We start from the raw sequence: 12,520 nt of genomic DNA, 5'->3' as shown, positions 1-12,520 counted from the left end.
GAACTCTGCAAGTGAAGGGGTTTTGAGTAGGTTAAATTTTGGTCCACTTTCTCAATGGAGTGGGGTCAGAATTCAGTCCAGATCGTGCCACCTGTTCAGAAATAAGACCTTGTGTCCTGTTCAGGGAAATTTCCTTGCATTTAACTGTGCAGGTGTGTGCGTATCTGCGAGAGGCAAATTTTAATGCTCCTATTCAAAACAGTCAGTTGTGGCTTTTAATCATCTAAACTACATTTTGATATAGCCACCTTGCATAAAAGTTAAGTTAATTCCATGCAAAATAAATTGAAACTACCATATATCTTGACTGGCCAGTCTCTTGCAGAGAATAAAGGAAGGTGAGAGTAAAGATGTCACAGGAATTGGATACAACACACCCTTGTCTTAACGTGTCTGCATATTCATAGGGTGACAACTAAATAAAATTGTTAAATGATACTTCATATATTCTATTTTAGATTTACAACCATTTTCCAGTTCAAATTTTTGGGGCCAAGGCCAATAGTCCATACTAGATATCTGATAAGCTTGAGATACTATTGAGAATTTTAGGCCTGAAAAGACAAGATTTCTGCCAGATTTTGTTTTATTTCACCTTGGATGCCTTTTCATGTCTCTTGAGATCTTAAAGTAGAAACAGTTGCTGTTACTAAACTTTGAAGTCAAAGAGAAAGGCAGTATGCAGTGAAAGCATTGCTTTTCAGGGCAGCTCGCTCAAGCATTGATGTTTCGTGTTTGAGGATTACACAGGGAGAAGAAGCTGTGGGCTCGTACACAGGCACACCAGACAAACCAGATTTTTTATTTTTGCTTCCTTTCATTTTGTATTTCCATTTAATTTAATAAATATGGAAGCATGTAGCGTGAACCAGGACAGATGGCATCTGGTTCCACCCATTTTATTTTGCTACTGTGTTGCAGGATTTTACTCATGTAATCTGTATGCATGGGTTTTACTTCTAGTACAAGAAGAAATGGCTAAGTTCAGTGATACATGAAGTGATTTGCACTGTAAAGAAGTCCAGAGGCATCTGGAGTTAGAAAGCATAATCACATGAAAAATTGTTTCATCTGCTGTGTTTCTCTCTCTCACACACACATAGCAGCTTGGGCTTGTTATGCGAATACCTGGCACTAGCTGGTACCGATAAGCAGTCGTCCTGTGACTTCATTGTTTCTGTTAACTTTGCTGCAAGTCATTTGCCATTAAGCACAATTGGAAGCATTTTGTTTTATTTGTATTTATACTTTGCTGTGTGGTGCTAGTGAAATGCTGAGACAAGGTAACTACCATCAAACGTCCAATCAGATTCTATCATTTTTTGTCTCCAGGGTAGGAAGAGTGAGTACAAAAGGTGGTTGTAACAGAAGATTGCTTTAAATAAGCAACTACTACTCAAAAGAAGGTAAATAAATGGATTGTCCTTTATAGGAGATACCTTCTGTGAAATTTGCAAGCTTGTTTAATGAGTAACTTATGCACACTGGGTTTAGTAATAGAAAGTATTGGAGAATTTTTGAAAGTACTGATAGTAAGTATGTATATGTATTATATATGCACAATATATATTTCTAAAAACACGCATAATCATTCACAGAAGAATGTTTTAAAGTAATTGGAAAGCCTGTAGAGTCCGTTTTTATTTTAAATGTTATACCCTCTAGCTGTGCTGAGACACCTACTTGGAATTCAGCTGTCTGTTTCATAATCACCTTTTGTCAGAAATTAATAGTCAGTTAAGTGCCATAGCAACGGTGATGTAACCATCAAGCAATGACTGCAGAAGCTTGTGATGTAGGCACCCATTAGTGCTGTTGTCCATCCGACCTTGCCAGATTAGAACATTAGAAATAAATTGACTTGATCTATTAATTAAAAAAAAATCTAAGATGCAAGCAAGGAACAAAACCAAATACTGGGAAAAACACTCGTGCAGTGTTTTTAAAAAAAAATTTGGCTGAATGAATTGTGCTACCTGTTTTGTTTCATGTATTTATAACACTTTGATTCTTAAGAACCTTATTTAATCCCATTGCCTGGCACAGAACATAATAAACAACTTGCTGGTGCTAAAGTGCCACATGGGGGTGGCTGCTAACAAGAGAGTTTAATGTTTCTGCCACTAGCAGTTTTGTCGCTGTATTTTTCATGAGCTGTAACTACCGGTAATGTACTTCGGTAGCTCCAGAGGAGTAGTTAAACATAGTGACAAGCTAAACAGCCCCAAGGCCCTTGCGTTAGGAGTAAGAGAACACATAGAATGTCACATTGCTTCAGAATGATTGTAGAAAATAGAAACAACTTTAGAATTTCTTGTGATCTGTCAAAATAGTGGTGGCTTTGGTTTTTTCACGACCACAGGCAGGACAAACAGTTTATCCCCTTCCCTTTAGATTTTTATTGATGTTGGCTGAAGAAAATTAGAGGTTGGGGAAAGGGATGGAGAGCTGTTTCTTTCCACGATGGAAAGAACAAATGTAGGCTGTGCATGGCTCAAGCTTGTTACAATGAACTTCGCGTGTGTGTTACCTGTACTTTATCCTTATGGAAAGGAACTGAGTGTGTTAAAAGAGATGTTGAATTAACTTACTACTTTCCCAATTTATCACTAGATAACCATGTAAATGGCCCTTTGCATTTAAAATCGCTGAATTTTCAAGGGTATAACGCAATATACTATTTAGTAATTTAATATTATACATTGGCCCCTGTTAAAACAATGTCACGATTTGAGAAATTCTCATCCTTGCTTTCAAATCTCGCCACAGTCTTGCCCTGCTATATCTCTGTAACCTCCTCATACCCTGCACCCTGTGGGATATTTGCACTCCTTCAATTCAGGCCTCATGGGCACCCCAAATTTTAATCACTCCATCACAATGGCATGCCTTCAGTTGCCAAGTCCCTGACCGTTGAGATTCCTCCTTAAATCTCTCTGTCACTCTCGTTCTTTAAGACAATTTTAAAACCTACCTCTTTTGAGCCAGCTTTTGATCATCTGTTCTGATGTCTCCTTTTGTTATTTGTCAATTTTTGTTTAGTCGTGAGGCATCTCTGGATGTTTTATTATGTGAAGCTGCAGTAGTAGAAGTTATTGCTGATATATTTTTAAAAGGAAAGTTGGCTACATTTTGCTTCTTGAGCTTCAGTTAAATTAACACCAGTTGAGTGCTAAGCACAGATTGCAAAACATGGCTTTAGACTTCAAGGCACATCTGCAATATTTTAATATCATAATTCAAGCTGTACTACGTTTAATGAAATATAACAAGAATCGAGTTGGTGTGTAATGCTCATCTAAAGGGACTGGAAGTTGGAATGGTATTGTATTGTTTATTAGCTTACAGAAATTGCCTTTTATGAGAATCTAAATGGTGCAACAAAAGTCCAGCATGACATGATTCACTGTTTATATTTAAAGTCTTAATTTTGGAATGCAGTATCTAGCTGTCTCACTCTTCTGATTTTGGTGGAATGTTTAATATTTTGTGCTTGTACTTGCACAGCCAACTAAAAAGGCTGAAGCATCCTGCAATGCATGTGTAAGAAAACATCTGGATGCTAGAAAAAATACTCTTTCCAAACCTGATCTTGTATACAAAGAACGGATAGTCAAGGTACTACTGGTTGAGCGTTAAGATGCAGAGAGTTGGCCACCATGCTTTTGAACTTATGAACTGATACTTGTTACCTTGATTTATTGATTCTGATATGTCTGTGTGGTGCATTAAGTTTTATTCCAGCCCAGTAGTTGGGGTGTGCACCTTTAACTTGAAATAATTTCCAGAGTAGTTTATGTACAGCATATTTTTAAAGCTGTAACCTTGATTTGTGTGTGTGTGTGTGTGTTGGAGTGCAAGTGGATGAATGAATGTAGTTATTTTTTAAAAAACACTTATATTGAATAATAGAACCATTGCATTCTTGATTTTGTGGTCTAAACATAATTTTCTCTCACAACAGTAAAGCATTATTAGATTCTGTACTTGTTTATTTTGTATAAAGGTCTGAAGCTTGTCCTAAGTTGACAAAAATTTTCCTACATAAACACAGCAGTGTTTCAAAAAAGCTGCACAGTGGGAAAGGCTAAAAGAGGACTGACAAACACCATTAGCTGGAAAAAAATTCCATTTCATTGCAACTATGTTATTGTTTACTTTACCATACACATCCTAATATGGTTACCTCCCTGTAAAGGCAGCACACAGGGTCTGGGGGCCCCCACGGGGAACATTTTCTAGCAGCTTGTGTTTAGAGCCAACAGTGAGGACAATAAGAAACAAACTGTACAATTCCACAAAAGGCTTCCCGGAAAAAGGTGTCACATAAATCCTGAGCAACTCTCTTCCTCTGATACTGGGCACTGTATGTGTAAACCTGCTATTCCGTGCTGCCCAAGCATTACAGTTCCCTCTAGCTGCTGTAGTTTATATGTCTGGCCATGTGAATCACTTATGTCTCTGTTGCTCTGTAAAGAGCTTTCAGCGAGTGCCTGCTTGCTTGAGATGGAGCTCTGCTTACACCTCAGTTGAGTTATCAGGAGTAGAGGTTTGAAGGTTCCCTTTATTAGGAATATTAAGGTAAGCATGCTGATTTAGGCCTGAACCTCTGTCACCCCTCATGCTACTTACCAAAGACATATCCCAGTGATTAAATACTGATTTTGTGTATCATTGTCCTCCGTCGCCAAAACAATCACAGAGCTGTGCGTTTTGTTTTAATTGCCAGTTATGGAAAAAAATGCCATCAGTTCTGGACGTGTTCAGGCTGAGGTGCACTCACTCTAGTGTAAATAGTGCTGTAAATACTTGCTTGTGTTGGCAGTGACTGTCAGCTAGTGCTGAGTTTTTTCATGCCCATCTTTTCTCATCTGCCTGCAACTCATCTGAGACCTCACATCCGTTCCAAAATCCTCATGTTACTGAAGCTCGCAAGTTATCTATAACGCTAGAACAAAGGTAGGTTGTTCCACAATGGGACACTGTGGGAGGGACAAGTGGTTTTTGGAGGGTTGTCTTTCTAGCGCTTGACGGTTCGACCTACAGTGTGAGAAGGTTTAGAAAGAGAAATTAGCTGCTAGGACCTGTGTCAGTGGAAAAAGTAAATTAAATAGCTGTGTTTAAAGAGAGAAAAGTGTGCATTGTGAAACTCATTTTTCCTCTCCATTTTTCTTAATGTTTTACAAAATGAATGAATAGTATTAAATGAAGTTCAACTTTTATTTTGCATAGAAAATAGTCACATGTGGAAGACATGTGATAATCTGTATGATAGAAGGTTGTGATTCCAAGGTCCAGTTTTGCTAAGTTATGTTGGACTTGGGGTTTTGATAATAAACTTGTCAATATGAATTTGAACAGATTTTCCGTAAAGAAGTAGTGCTTCATGCTGATTGTCTGTGTAGAGGAATGTGATAAAGGCTGTTCTATTGTGGATGTGATTTTTAGCTGTACGTCTTGCAGCTCTTGATAATCTGCAGGACTGAATGCCTTGTTTCTTCTTTAATTACACTGTTTGATTACTGCAAGGAATTGACATTCAGATTAGAGCAATTCTTGGCACTAAAATTATTGGTGCTTTAGTAAAATGTATTGTGGAAAGATGTAACTGGGTGACAAGATACCTTCCAGTTTATAAAAGTTACTGTCGTTAAAATAAACATGGTTTTTACTGTTGTAATTATACACTAATTATAGTAAAATATTTAAATTGAAACAGACGATGGTGTGACTAGCTAAGGTGTAAAACCTGCTTTTTTCCCTTGTACAATGATTTTTATTTCTATTCTGTATTTATTTTGTTGTTGATTCCATGTGATTGTGGAAGTGCTGTTTTAATGACTCCAGCTGGACAGTCCATTGCGTGATAACTGGTTTCTAATACTGATTTTTTTAGACTTGGGTAAAGGATTCTGTATTCATTACCGCAAGACAAAGGTTTCATTTCTATCAGTTGATTGCATTTTGTAGTCACCAAAAGCAGCAAGGAAGCAAAAACTGCAAGTGTTCTTACTTAATAAAAAACATATATGTGGTGCTTTTGCAACGTACTATTAAAACAGAAATTTATTTTGCTACTTATTACCCATGAAGGCACATTTGGACTTGGTAGTCTCTAATTAGAAGTGAGATATTAACATTTCATAGGGATTTATGTTAGAATGTGGAATGGCGGGCGGCTGCTTCCTCATTATGAATACTCTCTGCATGTAATGAGGTCCATCATTAGTTGATGGAGTGGATTTGCCCCAGCTCTACCTTGAAAGGCAGATAATTTACATAGTTCTCCAGAGCTTATGGTTTAATGGGTTCTTTAGTGAATAAAATGAAAAGCTACATCTTTAAATTTTGTATCATCAGCCTTTTGGTAATTTACTGTTTCAATTTTGATTCTCGTAGCTTCTTCAGCATTAGAATTTTAAAAACTGATTCTTAAGCATATATTTGTTTAGGATGTTTTCATTGGAGTGTACAAGACAATTACAGCTGTTCATTAACAAAATTGGGTATTTGTTTTAAACTTTAACCAATCACTTTGATATGCTAATTATGGTGTAATTTAATTTGAGCCCTGTAATGATGATGCCGTTATTATGGACATAAATGATGCAGTTAAGCTGTGTAATCTCATTTGCATACTGTACACGCCAGTAAATTAAAGCCTTCCTAGACAGCTTCAGCTTTAATTTTCCACTTCTTTTCACACAGTGCCTTTTGAGTTGCTTTCTGATGAGCCCACTTTCTAGTAGTGGTGATGGTTGTTTGATGTGGAGAGTAGGCATACCGCACTAAAGCTACATACAATATGTAGCAGATAAAGGAACTCATTATATACCAAGTGTTTATTTTGAAGATTTTTAATAGGTGGAGGTGTCTTGTATTTAAAACATTGCCGCCTCTAGCACAAAAAGGGGTTAAGCACTTTTTGCCAAATCATTTTCATATTCTTTTCCATTCCTTTTTTTTTGTAATAAGTATCTGCCAGGAAAACAACATTTTATGAACTTGTTTTGTGTCCATGTCCTTTAGAGGGGGACTTTTATTTGTTGTCCCATAAAGAATATTATTTTTCTGCCAACCAATATTCTCTGTTAGTCACTAATTGGCTACATAAATCTTGATGTTGAGAATGAGGAATGTTTCTGTGTCATAGAGTGTAATCTTCACCCTTATTTACCAATTCATTAAGATTCATTGATGTAGGATCGGTGAGAGGAAATGACAACATAAATCAGACCTCCAACATAATGACCCTAATCAGTTGGGAATAGCTAGAAATGTCATGATGAACTATGTCCTTGTATTACTGCCACTGTACATTGTCATTGGTGTGCTTTATGAGTTGGACGCATCCTCCTGACACCAGCTGTATTTAACAAAAAAGAGTTGTTAAAAACTGATTTCATTAAAGGTGGGAGCTCCAGACAGGGTACTTCTGTATTTAGCCTTGTGCCCTACACATCCATTTTATCTGATTAACAGATTGCAATTTAATATACGTTTAAATAGGTGTAAACAGAAATCTCAACCAGTAACAGTGTTGATTCAAGGATTGCCATCTAAATAGGACAGTAAGGGATCAGCAGGGTCAGCAATAGAGCACTGAGACATTTGCCACGCTTCTTTGTAAGAGAGCAATCAGCAAGTGAACACCTCAAACCCAGGAACAATGGATTTCAGGTATATAGATATGTATTCATTATGAATTGTGTTGTGCATTGAAATATTGAAATAATTACGCTATACAGATCTTCTGTAACTATATAATTGTCATGATATTAAAGCAGAAGAAGGTTGTTTTGTGTTATCTTAAAATGCATGTGTCTTGGGATAAAAAAACTGATAATGTTTTGAAAATGTTAACATGTTTTCAGTATTTATCAAAACAAACTTTTTGAAATTGAGACATTTTTCAGAAATATGAGATAGCTCTGCAAGATTTGATATGAATCTTAACAATGATACTGTTCCAGCAGAACAAGATAAGTTTTTCTAATCTTGACAGATTTGGATGTAATCCTGCTTTTCATTTGACAGGCTAGACTCCAAGATTTATAACATATTAATCAACTAGCTGGAAAAAATATACAAACAATTTGCCATAGACGATCCCATGGTGTATGTGCCAATTGATGTGTAGACTGTTCCATGATGAAAGCATGTTTTTACCATTTGTTATGTAGTTGTAGAAAAAAGAGAATGAATCTAAACTAATACATGTTTGTATATATCTTTGCACAACTACGTTTCCTGTTGCCATATGCAAGCTGTGTTAATTCTGATATGTTAGTAACAAATGAAATACAGTTGTTTTGGTTTGCAAGTTATAGAATATACTCCGTATACTGAATCCTCCATTGTGAAGAAATAACATTTTACTAAACATCTTCTTGCTTGTAAACAAACATTTTAAAAATAATTTATCATCAATAAGTTCCCACTTTATTCTGATTTTCCATTCCTAGGCTTGTGCATGGCCAGATTGCAATTTTCCCCTCTTCATTTTAATTGACAGGAGAATCACAAGCAGACTAGGTATTCAAATCTAGCACCAATGTTCTGCTGTCAAATCACCACCTCCTCCCTCCAGTTTTCTGCTTCGTTCCGGAAGATGCTGAACTCATACAAGGGCACCTGTTGCCCTTGTTACCTCATCCAAGTGGCTGTGAAAGTGAGAGTTGACTATTTATTGTGGGGAGCATTGCAGCCTAAGTGAATTTTATCCTTTACTAAATCTCACACGTTTTCACTTTCCAGTTGAATAGTAATTGGTTAGTGAACTCCAACAGAATTCATGGCTTGTTTTTTTTCTTCCTATCCCTGAGTGTTGCTGAGGTTAATTGTATAGTCTCTCAGCATATACGAGGGACCAAAAGTGGGCCTTCTCCGAGTTGTGTGGTCCAACGAACTATATATGTTATAAACCAGGGGTGGGCAAACTACAGCCCGCGGGCCGCATGCGGCCCGCCAAAGGTCTTTATGCAGCCCACCAAGATCAAGTCATTAAAAAAAAAAATCTTTTTAAAAAAAAAAATGTTTTTAATTTATTTTTTTATTTTAAGGTTAATGGGGGGGGGGGGGCTGTTGGGTTACTGGTATAGGGTGGATACGTTGACTTGAGTAGGATGACCATTGCTCGGCACAACATGTGTTTCATGTGAAGTTTCTACTTTAAAATATTAATTAATAAAAATTAATTGCTTTTTTTCCTTTAAACTGAGTTACTTTGTTTTTCAAATAAATGTGTTTCATGTAAAGTTTCTACTTTAAAATATTAATTAATAAAAATTAATTGCTTTTTTTTCTTTAAAAACCTTTTATTTTGGCTATTTTAAATATTAATTATTTTACTTAATATACTATGCGACCCTTTAAAATTGTGAATTTCTGAATGTGGCCCTTGCACGGAAAAGTTTGCCCACCCCTGTTATAAACCGTCACTTGCTAGAACAGAACTTGAATATTGCGGAAAGGAGAGACATGTTGCCAAAGCTTTCCATCTTGCACTTATCAGGACAAATGCAAGAATGCTCCATGTCAAACGATCACTACAGTTCATGTTACAGGGGGGAAAGGTACCAAATGGTTGGCAAGCAACTCAAATTGACTGAGGCATTGCCTTGGAGAAAGCAGCAGGAAATTATAGCCTCCTCAACCTCCAGGTAATGCAAACAAAAGGAATGTGTTCCAGCCTTGTGCTTTTTGTTTGAATTACCTGTCTTTTTTTCAGCAGTATATGCTGTAAGCTGCCTTTACTGACTTAATCATAAAGGAGCATATTTATATTTCACTTTGGTAAGATAAAGATAAAGTTACCATAATCCCAGATGACCAAAGACTGTGTTCCACTTTGAGGGATAGAGCTGACTGGTACTGATTTAACCTGAGGATCACCACCCCTCACGCGAGGGGCAAGATTGAGAAGGTGGACCTTCATGAATAACCTCAGCCAGATCGGGAATTGAACCCCTGCTGCTCGCCTTGCTTTGCACCATGAAGCAGCTGTCTAGCCAAGCGAGCTAAAATGGCTCCCGTCGCATTAATAGTTTACCTATAATAAGGAATAAAATGAAACATTTGATTTGATTTTTGATTTGATTTATTGTCACATGTACCGAAGTACAATGAAAAGTATTTTTCTGCGGCCGAGGGAACTATGTACGTACATAGTAGACAAAAGAATAATCAACAGAGAACATTGACAAATGGTACATTAACAAACAGTGATTAGTTACAGTGCGGCCTCAGATCTGTAAGAAAATATTGAAGAATATCGGTAGTAATTATATAGGAAGAAGGGCGGCATGTGGCGCAGTGGATAGCCTGGGACTGCGGCGCTGAGGACCTGGGTTCCCAGCCCTGGGTCACTGGCCGTGTGGAGTTTGCACATTCTCCCCATGTCTGCGTGGGTTTCACCCCCACATCCCAAAGATGTGCAGGTTAGGTGGATTGGCCAAGCTAAATTGCCCCTTAATTGGAAAAAAAAACGATTGGGTACTCTAAATTAATTTTTTTAAGTAATTATATAGGAAGAGGAATATAATTTTAGTAGGTCAGTACACTGAGGAGATAAAAGAAAAGGGACAGGGGACAGAGATTGCAGAGAGTCGCCATATTCCGGCGCCATCTTGGATAGAATGCCATCTGTTTTATTACTATATACATATTACAACATATTTTATTACTGTAGGCTGAACAAACTGGTTAGTGATGAGGCTTTAGCCTCCAGTCCCCTCCCATCTGGCAGTTTCTCTATTTATTGAGTAATTCTGTCTATAGTTAGTTTATACTTTCAAGCCACTGCCATATCTGGCGTGCAAAACGAGTCATCTATCTTGAAATTATCAGGTCATAAAGCACGCACAAGCATAATCACTGCTGTTAGTCTGGTTCCATTAGTTGGCAGTCTGTTTTATTCTTTACTTTAAAAATGTTCAAAATGTCTGGTTATTGCAAAAATGAATAGCTTTTATCTACACTCTTGTACGTTTTGAAGCCAACTTCTACCAAATAAGAAAGTTATTCAATATTATAAGAGTTAGCCATGGCTTGGTTGGTAACACTTTTGATTCTGAATCAGAAGGTTACAGGTTCAAGTCTCAAAGAACAAAGAAAAGTACAGCACAGGAACAGGCCGTTTGGCCCTCCAAGCCTGCACCGACCATGTTGCCCGTCTAAACTAAAATCTTCTACACTTCCAGGGTCAGCATCCCTCTATTCCCATCTTATTCATGTATTTGTCAAGATGCCCCATAAACGTCACTAATGTCCCTGCTTCCGCCACCTCCCGGTCCGGTAGCGAGTTCCAGGCACCCACTACCCTCTGTGTAAAAAAAACTTGCCTCGTACATCTCCTCTAAACCTTGCCCCTCGCACCTTAAACCTATGCCCCCTAGTAATTGACCCCTCTACCCTGGGAAAAAGTCTCTGACTATCCACCCTCATAATTTTGTAGACCTCTTATCAGGTCACCCCTCAACCTCTGTCATTCCAGTGAGAACAAATCGAGTTTATTCAACCTCTCCTCACAGCTAATGCCCTCCATACCAGGCAACATCCTGGTAAATCTCTTCTGCACCCTCTCTAAAGCCTCCACATCCTTCTGGTAGTGTGGCAACCAGAATTGAACAGTAGACCCCAAGTATGGCCTAACTCAGGTTCTATACAGCAGCAACATGACTTGCCAATTCTTATACTCAATGCCCCCGGCCAATGAAGGGAAGCATGCCATATGCCTTCTTGATTACCTTCTCCACCTGTGTTGCACCTTTCAGTGACCCAAGGACCTGTGCACCTAGATCTCTCTGACTGTCAGTACTCTTGAGGGTTCATTCACTGTATATTCCCTACCTGTATTAGACCTTCCAAAATGCATTACCTCACATTTGTCTGGATTAAACTCCATCTGCCATCTCTCCGCCCAAGTCTCCAGATGATCTAAATCCTACTGTATCCTCTTACAGTCCTCATTGCTATCCGCAATTCCACCAACCTTTGTGTCGCCCGCAAACTTACTAATCAGACCAGTTATATTTTCCTCCAAAACATTTATGTATACTATGAACAGCAAAGGACCCACCACTGATCCCTGGGGAACACCACTAGTCACAGCCCTCCAATCAGAAAAGCACCCTTCCATTGCTACTCTCTGTCTTCTATGACCTTGCCAGTTCTGTATCCATCTTGCCAGCTCATCTCTGATCCTGTGTGACTTCACAGTCTGCCATGAGGCACCTTACTGAAGTCCATATAGATAACATCCACTGCCCTACCTGCATCAATCATTTTTGTGACTTACTCGAAAAACTATCAAGTTAGTGAGACACGACCTCTCCTTCACAAAACCGTGCTGCCTCTCGCTAATATGTCCACTTGCTTCCAAACCTCACTCCAGAAATTGAGTACAAAAATCAAGATGACACTCTTGTTCTAGACTGAGGAATGCTGAACTATCTTTTGGAAAATACATTAAACGGAGACCCTGTCTACCCCCTCAGGTGGATGTAAAATGTCCCATGGC

General features: G+C 38.1%; 1 protein-coding gene across 14 annotated transcripts in view; it reads left to right on the top strand.

The window, feature by feature from the left end:
- The window catches only part of foxp1b (forkhead box P1b), a 645,688-nt gene that overhangs the window by 252,623 nt on the left and 380,545 nt on the right, over positions 1-12,520 (top strand). For 2 of the 14 annotated variants that reach the window (XM_038810653.1, XM_038810647.1), the window contains one exon: positions 1,333-1,406. The exons of 10 other annotated variants lie outside the window; for them this stretch is intronic. The gene's annotated coding sequence lies outside the window, so the exon portion shown is untranslated. Of the gene's footprint in view, positions 1-1,332; positions 1,407-4,471; positions 4,582-6,783; positions 7,681-12,520 lie in introns of those variants that run through there. 2 more of the 14 variants (XM_038810657.1, XM_038810656.1) reach the window with 2 other exon arrangements.

The sequence above is a fragment of the Scyliorhinus canicula genome, chromosome 11 (genome assembly GCF_902713615.1).
Source record: "Scyliorhinus canicula chromosome 11, sScyCan1.1, whole genome shotgun sequence".
Taxonomy (NCBI): Eukaryota; Metazoa; Chordata; class Chondrichthyes; order Carcharhiniformes; family Scyliorhinidae; genus Scyliorhinus; species Scyliorhinus canicula.
This window is presented reverse-complemented; position numbering and strand designations above follow the sequence as displayed.